Below are 14,398 nucleotides of genomic sequence, written 5' to 3' on the forward strand. Positions count from 1 at the left end.
ACCTGGATCTGAATCCTATCTTCAACACTTACTTATATAGTGACTATGGACAAATTAATTAATCTCAGCCCCAATATTCTCATCTGTAAAATGGGAATAATAGCCTACTGCACAGGGCTATTGTGAGACTCAAATGAGATGTTCCTATCCTAAAAAATTTCCTCTCTCTCTCTCTCTCTCTGTCTCTTTCTCTCTCTTTCTTCCTTCCTTCCTTCTTTCTTCCTTTCTTCCTTCCTTCCTTCCTTTCTTCCTGCCTTCCTTTCTCTTTCTTTCTTTCTTTCTTTCTTTCTTTCTTTCTTTCTTTCTTTCTTTCTCTATTTCTTTCCTTCTTTCTTTCCTCCTTTCTTCCTCCTTTTTTCTCTCTTCTCTCTTTCTTCTTTATTTTTTCCTCTTTTCTTTCTTCTTTTTTTTCAAATTTATTGTTTATTCTCATTTTGTTCAAATGTTTTTTACATTAATAAAATATTCTTGTTTACTAGTAAACAAAATACCCCTCCTCCCCCATGAATATGGATAGACTTGTTTGGGCGAAAAAAGTAAAGGGGAGAGAAAAAAATTAAAATAAAAAAATAATAATAGTAGGTATGGCCAGGTGGCGCAATGGACGAAGCACCAGCCCTGGAGCCACGAGCACCCGAGTCCATATCCAGCCTCCTAAACCCAACAATCACCCAGCCGTGTGACATGCAAGCCACCCGATCCCCACTGCCCTGCAAACCCCCCCCCAAAAAAAAAGAAAGAAAGAAAAGACCCAAAATAAAGTAAAATAGCAATAATAGTAGGGGTGGCTGGGTGGCAGACAGAGCATTGGCCCTTGAGCCAGGAGCACCTGGGTCCAAATCTGGCCCCAGACACCCAAAGATCACCCCTCTATATGGCCCCAGGCAGGCCATCCAGCCCTACTTGCCCTGCACCTTCCCCCAAATAATCATAACAAAAAATGTGCTTCAGTCTTTGTTCCAACACCAACAACTCTGTCATGGGTGGATCTCATTCTTTATGATAAGTCCATCACAAAAGTTATTTCCATATTTTTCCACCATTGCCATTGCTGATCGCACCTCCCTCCTTTCTTATTTCTCCACTACCATGTACTCTATTTTCTCTCTCCTTTCACTATGACTCTGCTATAGGGTCGCTGAGTGGCACAGCAGACAGATCCCTGGTCCTGGGGCCAAGAAGCCCTGAGCCCCCATACCACCCCTTAGGCCCAGAATCCACCTGGCCCTGTGGTCCTGGGCAGGCCTTCCAATCCCAGCCCCTTGCAAGAAGTAAGAAAGAAAATGTGTTATATCTGACCACTGTCCCACCATGGTCCATCCTCTCCTCCTTTATTCACATCCCCACCCCTTCCCCCTGCTCCCCCCTCCTTCTTACTCCAGATGTCTATACCCCATTAAGTATATTTGCTGTTTCCTCTCCTAGCCATCTCTGATGAGAGCAAATTTTCCCTCATTCCCCCTTGCCTCCCCCCTTCCATATCATTGCAATAGCTCATTGTAATAAAAAAAAATCTTATGTGAAATATCTTGGACTATTCCCCCTCTCCTTTTTCTTTCTCCCATTCCATTTCCCTTTTTTTCCTATTGACTCCATTTTTACCCCATATTTTATCTTTGAATTCAGCTTTCTCCTGTGCTTCAACTATAAAAGCTCTCTCTACTTGCTCTATTAACTGAGAAGGTTCATATGAGTATTATCAGTGTCATTTTTCTATGCAGGAATACATTCAGTTCATCCTCATTAAGTCCCTCATATTTCCCCCCTCTCCTCCAATCTCCATGTTTCACCTGAGTCCTGTATCTGAAGATCAAACCTTCTGTTCAGCTCTGGTCATTCCAAAAGGAACCTTTGAAATTCCTCTAGTTCATTGAAAGTCCATCTTTTTCCCTGGAAGAGGACATTCAGCCTTCTGGGTAGTTCATTCTTGGCTGCATTCTAAGCTCTCTTGCCTTCTGGTATATTGTATTCCAATCCCTACGAGCTTCCAATGTAGCTGCTGCTAAGTCCTGTGTGATCCTGACTGCAGCTCCACGATATTTAAACTGTGTCCTTCTGGCTACTTGTAATATTTTCTCTTTGACTTGGGAGTTCTGGAACTTGGCTATAATATTCCTAGGGGTTGGTTTTTTGGGAACTCTTTCTCTGGGGGATCGGTGGATTCTCTCCATTTCTATTTTGCCCTCTGCTTCTAGAATATCAGGGCAATTTTCCTGTAGTAATTCTTTGAAAATGATGTCAAGGCTCTTTTCCTGATCATGACTTTCAGGTATTCCAATAATTTTTAAATTATCTTTCCTAAGCCTGTTTTCCATATCAGTTGTTTTTTCAGTGAGATATTTCACATTTTCTTCTAATTTTTCATTTTTTTGGTTTTGAAGTATTGATTCCTGATTTCTGGTAAATTCATCAATCTCCCTGAATTCTATTCTTTGTCTGAAGGATTTGTTCTCAGAGAGTTTTCTTATCTCTTTTTCCATCTGGCCAATTTTGCTTTTTAAAGCATTCTTCTCCTCAATAACTTTTTGAACTGTTTTATCCATTTGACCTAAGCTGGTTTTTAGCAGGCTATTTTCTTCAGCATTTTTTTGGATTTCCTTGACTAAGCTGCTGACTTCATTTTCATGTTTTTCCTGCATCTCTCTCCTTTCTTTTCACAGTTTTTCTTCCAACTCCCTCATTTGATTTTCAAAGTCTTTTTTGAGCTCTATCATAGCCTGAGCCCAATTTCTGTTTTTCTTGGAGTCTTTAGATGCAGGAGCTTGTGCTTCCTCATCTTCAGACTGAGTATTTTGGTCCTTCTTGGGCTCATTTGCAAAATATTTCTCAATAGTCTTCTTTTTGTTTCTCTGCTTGCTCATTTTCCCAGCCTGGGCCTGGTTTGGGGTGTTTCTTGAGCTTTTGGGACACTCCCACAAGGATCTCAGTGTGTGCAGCTCTGTCCTCCCTCCTGATCTGTGAATGACCATAAGCGCCCCCCCTGCCAAGGGGCTGAGGTGGGGGGGCTGCTGTTCTATAGGGGGGCCTAGACTGCGATCAGGATCTGAATGTGGTCAGAGCCCCAGAGTCCTGTTTCAGGGGCAGAGGACAGAGCTCTGCAGTCTCTCTCTCTTCACTCCTCTCCCGCAGCTCAATGGGCTCATGTCCTGGGGGCTCCTGCTTACGGGCTCCACCTGCTTCTGTTTCCTGGATCAGGGCTGGGGAAAGAAGATGCTGCTTGCTGTGTGCCCTGAGGGCTGGGCTCCATGTGCTCACTCTGGCAGAGGTCCCCCGCTGTTCCCCCACTTTGTGCCCGGTGCTCCTCGGGGTGCAGCTCAGGAGACTCCCCCGCTGCCGTGAGCTGAGACCCCCAGCACCCTGGGGCTGCCTCCGGGAAGCTGAGGTTCTTTGGCTCTGGCCGACCACCCCTCCAGCGGGCCGCCCCTCCGACCCCGGGGGAGCAGAGAATTTCTGCTCTTTTCCCGGTTACCTTGAGTAGGAGAACTGCCTCACTGGGTCCCTTTGTGGGTTCTTTCTCTCGAAAGTTTAGTTAGAGTCCTTAGCTGATGAGTTTTATCAGAGAGCTCCTAAGACTCGATCCCTTCTTGTCACCATCTTGGCTCCGCCCCGGGGCCAGTTTTCCTTTTCTTTCTTCTTTCTTTCTTTCTTTGCTTCTTCCTTCCTTTCTTTCTCTTCTTCTTCCTGTCTTTTTCTTTTTTCCTACCTTCCTTCCTTCTTCCTTTCTCCCTCATTCCCTCCTTCCCTTCCTTCCTCCTTACTTTATTTCTTTCTCCTTTCCTCCTTTCTTTTGTTCTTTCTTTCTCTTTCTCTCTTCTCTCTCTTTCTTCTTTCCTTTTTTCTTTCTTCTCCTCTTTCTTTCTTTCTTTCTTCCTACCTTCCTTCCTTCTTCCTTTGTCCCTCATTGCCTCTTTCCCTTCCTTCCTCCTTACTTTATTCCTTTCTCCTTTCCTCCTTTCTTTTGTTCTTTCTTTCTCTTTCTTCTCTCTCTTTCTTCTTTCCTTTTTTCTTTCTTTCTTCTTTCTTTCCTTCTTTCTTTCTTTCTTTCTTTCTTGCACCTCTCATTACTTTCTCTTTCTCCCTTCCTGCTTCCTTTCCTCCCTCCTCCACTGCCTCTTTCTTTCTTTCTGATAAGCTAAATCTATGCCATCTTTCTCCTTGCCCTTCACTTCTCCCCTGTTGAGCTAAGGATATATATAAAGCTCCCAAGAGAAAAAGAAATTAGTCTTAATTAATCCTCTAAGTATACAAATGAGAAATTAATCCTGGTCCTTGTCTTGTTTCCTATTTCTCATTACACCAAATCCTGTCTCTGGCACTTTGAGTGACCTTGGATCCATTCATTAACCTTCCTGGGCCTCAGTTTCTTGTCTGTAAAAGAAGGATGTTGTGCTAGATGGCCTCTTGGGTTATTCCAGTCTGAGAACTTGAAATCCTTAGTGAAATTTAAGGCAATTCATAACTGCTCTTAAGGTCTGAAAGAAATGTTTTATTTTATCTGAAAAGGAAGGTTGTTGCTTAGATGCAACACTATTTAGGGTCAAATCCTCTAAATCAGTTTTATGATAAGGTTGTATAATGCTATCTACCACTCAAAACTTCTTCACCTCTATGATCCTCTCAGGTTCATTCCATTACAAAAGCCAAAGATTCCATGATGCAATCACATTATCTTTATATAGCCCTGTATGACTGCTAAGGCAGGGATTATTATCCCCTTTTGTCAGACAAGGAAATGAAGCACAAAACTTAGCTAATTGGCAAAACCAGGACCAGAATCTAGGTTGACTTACTCCTAGTCCTAGGCCCATCCTCTTAAGTGAGAATTCTTATGCACGGAAAATCAGAGAAACATAGAAATAAAAAGCTGGAAGGCATTTCAGAAATCATATCAGACAACAACAAAAACAATAATACCTAGAGTATATGTAGCATTTTAAAGTTTTAGGGATATTTTCTAATGTGATCCTCACAACACAAGTCAGGTGCTATTAAATCCCCATTTTACTGGTGAGAAAACTGAGACAGGCAGAACTTCAATGAATTTCCCAAGTCGCATAGCTAATAAATATCTGAGGCTATATTTGAACTATCTCCTGTGCCATGTCATATATCATTTTGCTTATCGAGAAGGGCCCAGAGTAATAAAGAGACTTGTTATGCCACCTTTGGACAAGGATTCAAGTTTGCTGCCTGCCATTAGCAGCATTCAAGTGATTAAAAATTTACTTTATCATTAAAATTAGTTTGACTAATGCATCTAGATGTCATACTTAAATACAGTTTATTTTCTCCTTTTGAAAAATCAATTACTTCATTAGTTTGAATCCCTCTGCCATCAATGCAAACAGAAACCCCTCCTTGCTTTGGTAGATGACTTTTCCAACTCCTTTAATTAAAAAATTTTTTTCTAACTACCTTATGGTCAGTCTTCTGGTGAGCATTCTCTACAAATTTTTAATTAAGCACATCCCCAGACAACAGACATCATCCATCACTAAGATGATACTGAAAACTTCCCTTCTAGTCTAGCAGAAAGCTTTCAGAGCTCATAACCTGTTGGCTCAGCCATCAAGAAACCATAGCTCATTGAGACAGTGGAAAAAGACATTAGTAGAGGTTGGTTTATTCTCATGTCAAACCAAAGTAGGAATTTTTCCTGTGAATCATCTTATTTTTGTTTAAGTACTTTTTAATTTTGGTGTTTTTTTAATAATATTAGTTTACAATTTACATTTACAAAGCAATTTAGTCACCAAAAAAATAGTGCAATTATTCTTAGGCATATTTTGCAGATAAGAAAATGAGACTCTGAGAGGTTAAATGACTTGTCTAGAATGCTAGAGTCTGTAAATGTCAGAGATGGGATTAAAATCAAAGTTTCCTATCTCTAAATTCCAGCCTTCTATCTACTGTGCCATGTCTCTATGCCCTTCAAGCTAAATATAAATACCTCGTTCACATTAGTGCCTTCGAAATGCAACATCCACATTAACTGATCAATCAGTATGTATTTATTAAGAATCAACTTGCATTAATCATTCAATATTGGAGATAGACCAAAAAAATAAAATAGTCCTTACCCTCAAGAAGTTTATACACTATCAAGGGAGAGAAAAAAAGAAGGAAGGAAGGAAGGAAGGAAGGAAGGAAGGAAGGAAGGAAGGAAGGAAGGAAGGAAGGAAGGAAGGAAGGAAGGAAGGAAGGAACAGAAAGGGAGACAGAAAGGAAGAAATGGAGGACAGAGTGCAATGGCAAGGAGATGAGGGATGGAATGGCCCTACAAGAAGAACAGCAAGAAGATCAGTTGGCTATAACAAAGATAAGAAGAAAGGGACTAATATAATAAGTTTGGAAATATAGAAGACAGGATGTGAAAGGAACTTAATAAAGGTTTTTTAATCTGATGGAGTATGCAAAAGCTAACTCATTTTACTTGTGCAAGATAATCAGCAAGGACTATAAATAGTGTTGGTTGTCTAGACTTAAGAAAGTAATGGAGAAATGCAGATTAAACTTTTAAATATACCTTGCCTACAGTTGTTTGTTGAACATTTACCAGCACACCCCGGGGTGGGGGGGGCAACTAGGAATCCCTGGAGTCAGGAATATCTGAATTCAAATCCAGCCTCAGACACTTACTATGTGACCCTGAGCAAGTCATTTAATCCTATTTGCCTGCTTCCTCATCTGTAAAAAAGAACTGGAGAAGGAAATGGCAAACCACTGCAGTATCATTGCCAAGAAAAACCCCAAAAGGCATGTGCAGAGTTGAACATGCCTGAAAAAAAAAACTAAACAACAAACAAGAGGCACACCATTGACTTAGTGGTACCTTAGTGGTGTTGAGCAGGGAAATGGGCTAATCAGACTTGTGATTTTAGTGTTATTTTGATAAACATACATTAGTTACATCATACTATAGAATAAAACACTTAAATTGAGTTTCTGAGATTTAAATATTTCAGTTTCATGAATGGAACTTGATTATTGTCAAACATTTGCAAGTGTTTAAAATTGACATGCTATAAATAGCTTGACATGCTTTGATTCTCAAAGCATTAGAATGTACAAAATGATTTAAAAACAACTCTTTTGAATTATATTTAGATTTAAATTGACTTGCACTGTTAGCTAACAGTGTTATTTCAAACAAACTAATAGTTCCCACTTCTTAGTAGACTGGCAGCATTGGATGCAAACCATTTTACTTAAAGTGACATTAGTAGCATTTCTGATCTCACATGGAAATGGAACTTAAATGGGCAGGAGACAAAACAAAAATGCTAAATAGGCTAAAAATGTATTTTTATTTTATATTCATATTCAGGGAAACCATTACCTCTTTTTGTAAGTTCAGAAAGTAAAGACAGATGTGCACATTTTCTGTCACAGTTTGTTCTCTTCCATTATAGAAGAGTTGCCAGGAAGTGGATGAAATGCATCTTTTTTCTATGGCCACTACCAGCCTTCTAGCATTAACTTGGGGACAAACTAACTTGGGCTTTGGCTCTAGCTCAGTGTTCCTTTCACATTATACCCATTGATCTTTAGTTACCAGCATCAGAATAGCTGAGCCCGGAATTCAGGTGCTCAAAGGGCCTTCTTTTGGAGAAAGACTGGGGTGCAGTGTGACAAGTAGATAGAATTCTGGTCCTAGAATCAGGATAGACCTGGGTTTAAATCACATCTAAAATACTTAACAATAAGGGTAACATTCTCTGTGCCTCACTTTCCTCATTTGTTAAATGAAGAAGGTCTCTTACAGTACTAAATTTATGCTCCTATGATTCTGATTTGTCCTGCCACCCTATTAAGCTCAACTGAGATCTTTTCAAATAGAACAACACTACTTCTCCTTTCATAAGTAGCAAACCTTGTCTCCACTGAGGCATCTCACATAACCTAATGAAGCACAGCATTACATGTTTATTGAAGTTAATTGAAGAGGAAAAACTCTACTTCTATCAGGATTATATAAAAAATGAACTTCGATCTCTCCAGCATTACTTTGTCATGTTTTTTCCCTTCATAGAAATCAGTTATATTGAACATTGTCATAAACAGGTCTTTGAATCTGAGTCATAAAATCTTTAATGATTCTTAGGGCACACTACTTTTAAAATTACTTTCCACTTTAAAGTCTGTCCAGGTATACAGTTTGAGTTTCCCCATCAATATTTAGAAAAGGACTAAAGAAGACTTCTAGGTAATTTCAATGACTATTTTTGTCTAAATTACCCAAATCAAATGCTCAAATTTTCCCCTTTTGCCTAGGTCTCTGGACATCATTACAGTGAAGAATGCATCTGTTAATCTTTGTTAAACTACTATTTTTCCCTTTTCCTGAAATGATGTTTTAAAAATCTCTTTAATGTAGTCATTATGTATTCTAAATATTCTCCACGGCCACTATCTGGGAAACCCTAAGGAAGGCAAAGGTTCTAAGGTCAATATTCATCAATGGAAAATCTCCATGTTGTTTGAATCCAAGACAGCTCTTTAGTTTTGGAAAGTTGTTTCAAACAGTCATTTACAAATAGTGTTTGTCCCCAGGATAACTAGAATCAAGAAAGCTATATAACTAGAAGCAGCACTTACATCTATTGTCAAAGTGATATTTAAAAAAAAAAAATAAAGCTCTGGGTTCATCTGAACCATATAACAGAGACATCATGAGTCACCAGACTTCATCACATGTTATTATGCATCTCCATTCTACATTTTTTTTTAAAAAAAAAGTGTCTTCTACTTAATGTCTACCATCTCTATTCAAGGAAGTAATATTACACTTCACTTTCTTAAAATCTGTTTCTGGCACTGAAATAACTCTTGTTCCTTCAGTAGCCATTTTGAGTTTTTCAAAGAAGGATGTGTTTCAGGAAAACATAACCTGCTTTCCTTTCCTCACCTTCAATCTTTTATATCTGCCATCTAATTTGCAAATTGAGCTATGAATTTTTTTGCTATAGAAGAAAGACTGGCAACCTAGAGATTGGGGCAATGGTATGCTGGTAAATATTTAACAACTAGCCAGGGGGAGGGAACGAGGGATAAAGAAAGGAAGGAAAGAAGAAATAAATGGAGGACACACTTTTAAGTATATTATTGACATTTTCTCTCTCATTTTCTTGTCTAGACAATCATCAAAACAAGGAACTGAGTCCTGATTAAATGCTCACATTGAAAATTTATCAGCTTTTGAAACCAGTACACCCCGGTAGGCAGTCTCTTTGTATTGAACTCTTTATACTGTAATTATGCAAGACAGAAACCATTCCAGTGAAATTTCCCATTGAGAATAATTCATTCCCTACATGTGCTCTGATGTATTTAAAAGGATTTTTAAACTGTTCATAATAGAACAAACTTCTTAACAATGGGAAATCTTTACAAGTTCTCTTTAAGGAAGCTTTTGTCATAAACTCCTTTATCTCAATAAAGACTCTCTAGACTCTAGGTCTCTAAGGCTATAAAAAAAGCAAACAAATGGATGAACTATAGGAAGCTGAGAATCATTCATCACAACTTTTAATATTTTCTCAAAATTTCTCAGTGTTTTGAACTTAGTGCCTACTACTATGGCATAGTCAACTCTACTAAAAATCCTTCCATGGCCAAGGAGTTGATAATCCCAGAAGTGAATGACTGGAGTGGCTATTTTAAAACATGATGAGGCGTCAGGGAACATATCCCAGGAAGGACATACCTTGAATACATAACCTCATCAAGATGAAACAACATCAGTGTCCTGTGCATCAACTATCTTAGTACCATTTTGGATAGCACTATTTTGGCACCACAAGCATAAATTAGGAATCATGGTTGGATATGAACAAAGATTAAATTAAAACCCTGCTCACATCATTCCTCATTAAGTGGTTTTCAGATAAAGCATGAACACTTTATTTTAGTTTGACTAGAAACTTTTGGCACCAATTATAGACAGAGAAGGAAGGATTTGACTAATTTCACTCTTGACTGAGGGACTTAATCAAATGAAAGAGAGAGAGAGAGAGAGAGAGAGAGAGAGACAAAGAGACAGAGAGACAGAGACAGAGACAGAGAAAGACAGAGAGAGAGACAGAGGAAGAGGGAAGGAAGGAAGGAAGGAAGGAAGGAAGGAAGGAAGGAAGGAAGGAAGGGAAAGAAGAACAACACTACTGTATCACAGCAAGCAAATTATCTTACCTGAAGAGAAGGGAATGGAACTGAATGATTTATAAAGAATATGGACTGTTTATTAGGTGGTAGGACAAAAGGAGAGAGATAGGGAGAAAAAGAGAGATGAGGAGAAATAGAGGGGGAGAAAAGAAGAGAAATAAAGAGGGAGGAAAGAGGGAAGGGAAATGGGGAAAGGGAATTTGTACTAAATTTCACAAAAAAATGAAAGTAATTCCAATATTTAAAAATTTGGCATTACAAAAACACAAAAATAGGGGGTATTTGATCAATTTACAGAAGAATTCACAAGTTTCTTTTAAGTAGCAATTCCCCTAGAAAAAGTTTCTAAATGATTTCAATGTTGGTTAACTGAACTACCACAAACGCAATTTCTAGAGCCCCAAATTCTTAATGTGTTTAAATTTAATAGCTTACTTTATACCTTATACTTTAAATGGCACCAAGACTTTTGGGCCACTGTATTTTCTCATTTGGTCCTCAAGTAACTCTTTGGGGAAAGTACTAGAGGAATTATTTTACTAATTTGTCAGATAAGGAAGCTGAGACTCTGAGAGGGTAAGTAATTTGCCTATGGTCACAGGTAAGTGCTGTAAATGAAATTTGAACAAAGATCCTCAAGACTTACAACCCAGCTTCATATTCTCTATACCACGGCTCTTAACCTTCTTTGTATCATGGATACCTCCCCCTAACTTTAATAGTCTGGTAAAGCCTATGAATTTCTGGTGACGATGTTATCAGAATAATTATTTAAGTACACCCTCTAAGTACTGAGAAAATCCCAAAGAGAAGCAGGATTTTCTCTATTCCAACCTCAGAAGTCACTGTTTCTTTGTATGAAATGAAGTATATAATTTATTGATTGATTTAAATTTCCATTTATAACTTGTTATTTATTATCTTCACTTTATATACATTTTTGCAGGAGTTTCTTTATACCTTTTAGAATATGCTTAAAAGGATTTTGTCAAGGCCATGAACTCTTGTTAATGTCCTGGTATTTCATTATGATACTTATTTGCTGAAAATAAAATTCAAAATAAAGAATGTCCAACTTAGACCCCATCCTGGGATGTGTTAGGGATGAGACAGAACAAAAATAAAAGTTTTTTTAACCTACAAAGTATCATTGTGACTAACACTCTGAACATAGCAAAGCATTATTCATTGCAACTGTTTAGCCCACAGGTTTCTTCCTGCTTCACAGAAATTTAAGTCAAAGGTAACAACTGATCTCTTAAACTGTGAGCATTTTTGACTGACAGAAGACTATACCACAGATCTGATCCAAAAAACCCAAGCATTCTGTGTTCTAGTTGAAATAAACTATTTTCTGTTCTCAAAATAAGCTCTACAATGGCCACCTCCACATTTCTCATACTGAAATACCCTGCTTCCCTTTTTTCTCCTTTTAAATTCCTATCCATACCTTAAAGGTTCCTAATCATGAATGAATGATTCTTGTCAGTAGGTAGTGACAATCTTCTCCTTTTTATCTTGCAAAACTTTTTTTTAACTTTTCACACAATTTAAAAGATTGTTATAATAGTTAATTGTGCTTGTTTCTTATCCCCTGACCAAAGGGGAAACTCCATGAGAGTAAGAACTATGTTTTAGCTAAACTTTTTATTTCCCCCAGTACCTTGCACAATGAAAACAAGTGCTTAAATGAATGTGTGTTGAATAAATGAATGAATTGATGGACCTGTGAAGAAATGAGTGGGGTCCCTTCTTGACTCCTTAAAACATTCCCCCTCACAGTAAAAGAAAATGAATTGCTACTCTGCTTTCTGGAAACTGGCTTTGGCATTGAAATCAGAAAGAAATAACATCATATATATTTATTTAATTCTCCTTGGGCAGTGAGGTGGAAGTGGGGAGGGGTAAGAAAAAAGCAGCCTAGCTGGGAAGGAGTGATGCCATTCACATTAGTGACCTTTCCTTTCTACTCATGTCCTAGAAACTTTGGAACTGTGGACCCTGGCTCTGACTGTATATTTCCATTGTGTGTATCCAATATATACGTGATGAATGCTTTAAAAATATGTATTTTGAGAGGTGTTTTCTGATGGAGGAGGGAGTAGGTGATGTCACATGACTTCTCTTTGCTTGGAAATGGGTTCAAAACTTGAGCCACCTGCTTAAATTTGTTAGTGGGACATCTATATGTGCTGAAGGATACATTGTATTCCTGGCATGAGAAATAACTTTTTCATAGAATTATAGACTGTTAGACCTGGAAGAGAGCTTAGAGGTAAACCAATGTGTAAGCCTCTCATTACCAAGACCCAGATCAATGAAGTGACCTTCCCAAGGTTATGAAGCAAGAGAGAAGCGTCTGGATCAGAATCCAGGCCCTCTGATTAAAAACAAGGAAAACAAAGAAGAGGAAGAGGAAAAGGAGTTGGTTGAGGAGGAAGAGGAGGAAGAGAAAGCAAAGAAAGTAGAGAGAAAAGAGAAAGAGGAAAAGGAAGAGAAGGAAAAGAAGGAGGAAAGGGAGAAAGGTGATTTTGGATCTGACAGCCTATGGAATCATACCTAATTTCAAACTTCAGGAAACCACTGAAAAACTGCATTTCTCTAACTATAGCCTCGGTCCCAAACCAAAGAGTAGCTATTTGAAATACTAAACTCTCATTGACTTCTTGCTACTCCTTCTTTTCCCCTATGGCATAGGAGTCTTTTCCCCTTGGTTTTTCATTCTCCTATACAAAGATTTTTCACCTCAGGAAACTCTTCTAGTCTTTCAGCCTCCAATAATTTTAATTCCTGATCATTCCTAGCTCCCACCTATCCTGTAAGTTCTGTGCTTCTAAGTTTTTACAGAGGCTTCTAGATCAATAACAATTATTTGAAAAAGAGATTTATATCCATATTTCAAAAATGGCAAGAATTCCCTCACACCTTAAGACCAGATTCTTTTAAACTTTAATATACACACTTAAAAAATGATTGAACGTTTGTCCCAAACTTCCAGCAGAACACAAACTCTTCCTTGACTTTGTTACTAGCAGAATTTAACTCTTCAAATGCATTTATAAAAAACAAACCAGAAAGCAAAATATAATGAAGCAAAAAAACTTGTCTAACAAGTAAAATTGAGTAATGTAATTATAACTTATAATTTATAATTATAATAATACCAATTATAATTTATTCTCCACAGGCCAATTCCAATAGCTTGGTAAATGCCCCTTACCGCACCCCCACTGCAAATTTTACCCTTATTTTTCAGTCATTAAAATTGTATTTATACACCTCTGAGAGGTTTGAACCTTACCTTTCATTGAGGAAAGAACCAAAGACACCTTACAGTGTATTTTCTTTTATTAGGGTCTTAAGACTGCTTATTTGAGGCAAGCAGTATCTACCCGAACAGTTCTCTCTGAACTGTTTCTGCTTCACTAATCTCTCCCAAACAGTGTCTGATTCATTAGCCTCTCCCTATACACTTGGTCAAACATTAACTATATTTATTTTTTTATTGATTTCCACATATGCATCAAAATGGATAGAGGGTCATAAATGATATCTTACATTCACTCTACAAAGAGATGATTTTGCATTTAAAAAATATAAAATACACCTAATATGCTTTCAGGATTATTTTTGTTGCAAAAGGGAAATTGGAACATAAGAACCATTATCATTTATTAAGCACCTATTGTATGTAAAGCCCTGGACTAGATACAGGTGTAGATATAAACTTTTTGGTCACAAGTTATATTATTTTTGGCCACCAATTTTTATTGTCTTCATGCCAAGAGAGATCAATGAAGAATAAAGCGAGGAATTTCTCTACTGTTAGGTCATTTGTAGCCTCCTCCCCACCCCAAGCCAAAAGGAATAAAATGTATTAGGATAATTTCAGTTCAAAATTTAATTTAGCCATAAAGGTCCAGATGAATTGATATTTTTTTCCCCACCAGGATTGTCCATAAAATTGTCTCAATCCAGCATTTCGTATAATTTGCAGATACAGCTTTGACTTCAAAATACAGGAAACAGAAAAGAGTTAAAGACTTAAACAACATCAAGGAGATAGTTGATTAGTAACTATGAGCAAGAGATATAGATGACTCAGAAGGCAAAGCAGCATCTGATGCCTACCTATTTTTTTCCCAGCAAGGAAATCAAATAGAACACTTCCTAAATATTATACTTATTTATTTTTATGCTTTTGAAAAGGGATTAACCAAAATGAAATCTATATTTA

At 37.7% G+C, this 14,398-nt stretch overlaps 1 protein-coding gene across 1 annotated transcript in view; it reads right to left on the reverse strand.

The window, feature by feature from the left end:
• Positions 1-13,572, reverse strand: part of CDH17 (cadherin 17) — a 59,945-nt gene extending 46,373 nt beyond the window's left edge. Inside the window, exon 1 of the mRNA XM_074200223.1 lies at positions 13,463-13,572. The gene's annotated coding sequence lies outside the window, so the exon portion shown is untranslated. The remainder of the gene's footprint in view (positions 1-13,462) is intronic.
• Between the last annotated feature and the right edge of the window lie 826 nt (positions 13,573-14,398).

This window comes from Macrotis lagotis, chromosome X (assembly GCF_037893015.1).
Source record: "Macrotis lagotis isolate mMagLag1 chromosome X, bilby.v1.9.chrom.fasta, whole genome shotgun sequence".
Taxonomy (NCBI): Eukaryota; Metazoa; Chordata; class Mammalia; order Peramelemorphia; family Peramelidae; genus Macrotis; species Macrotis lagotis.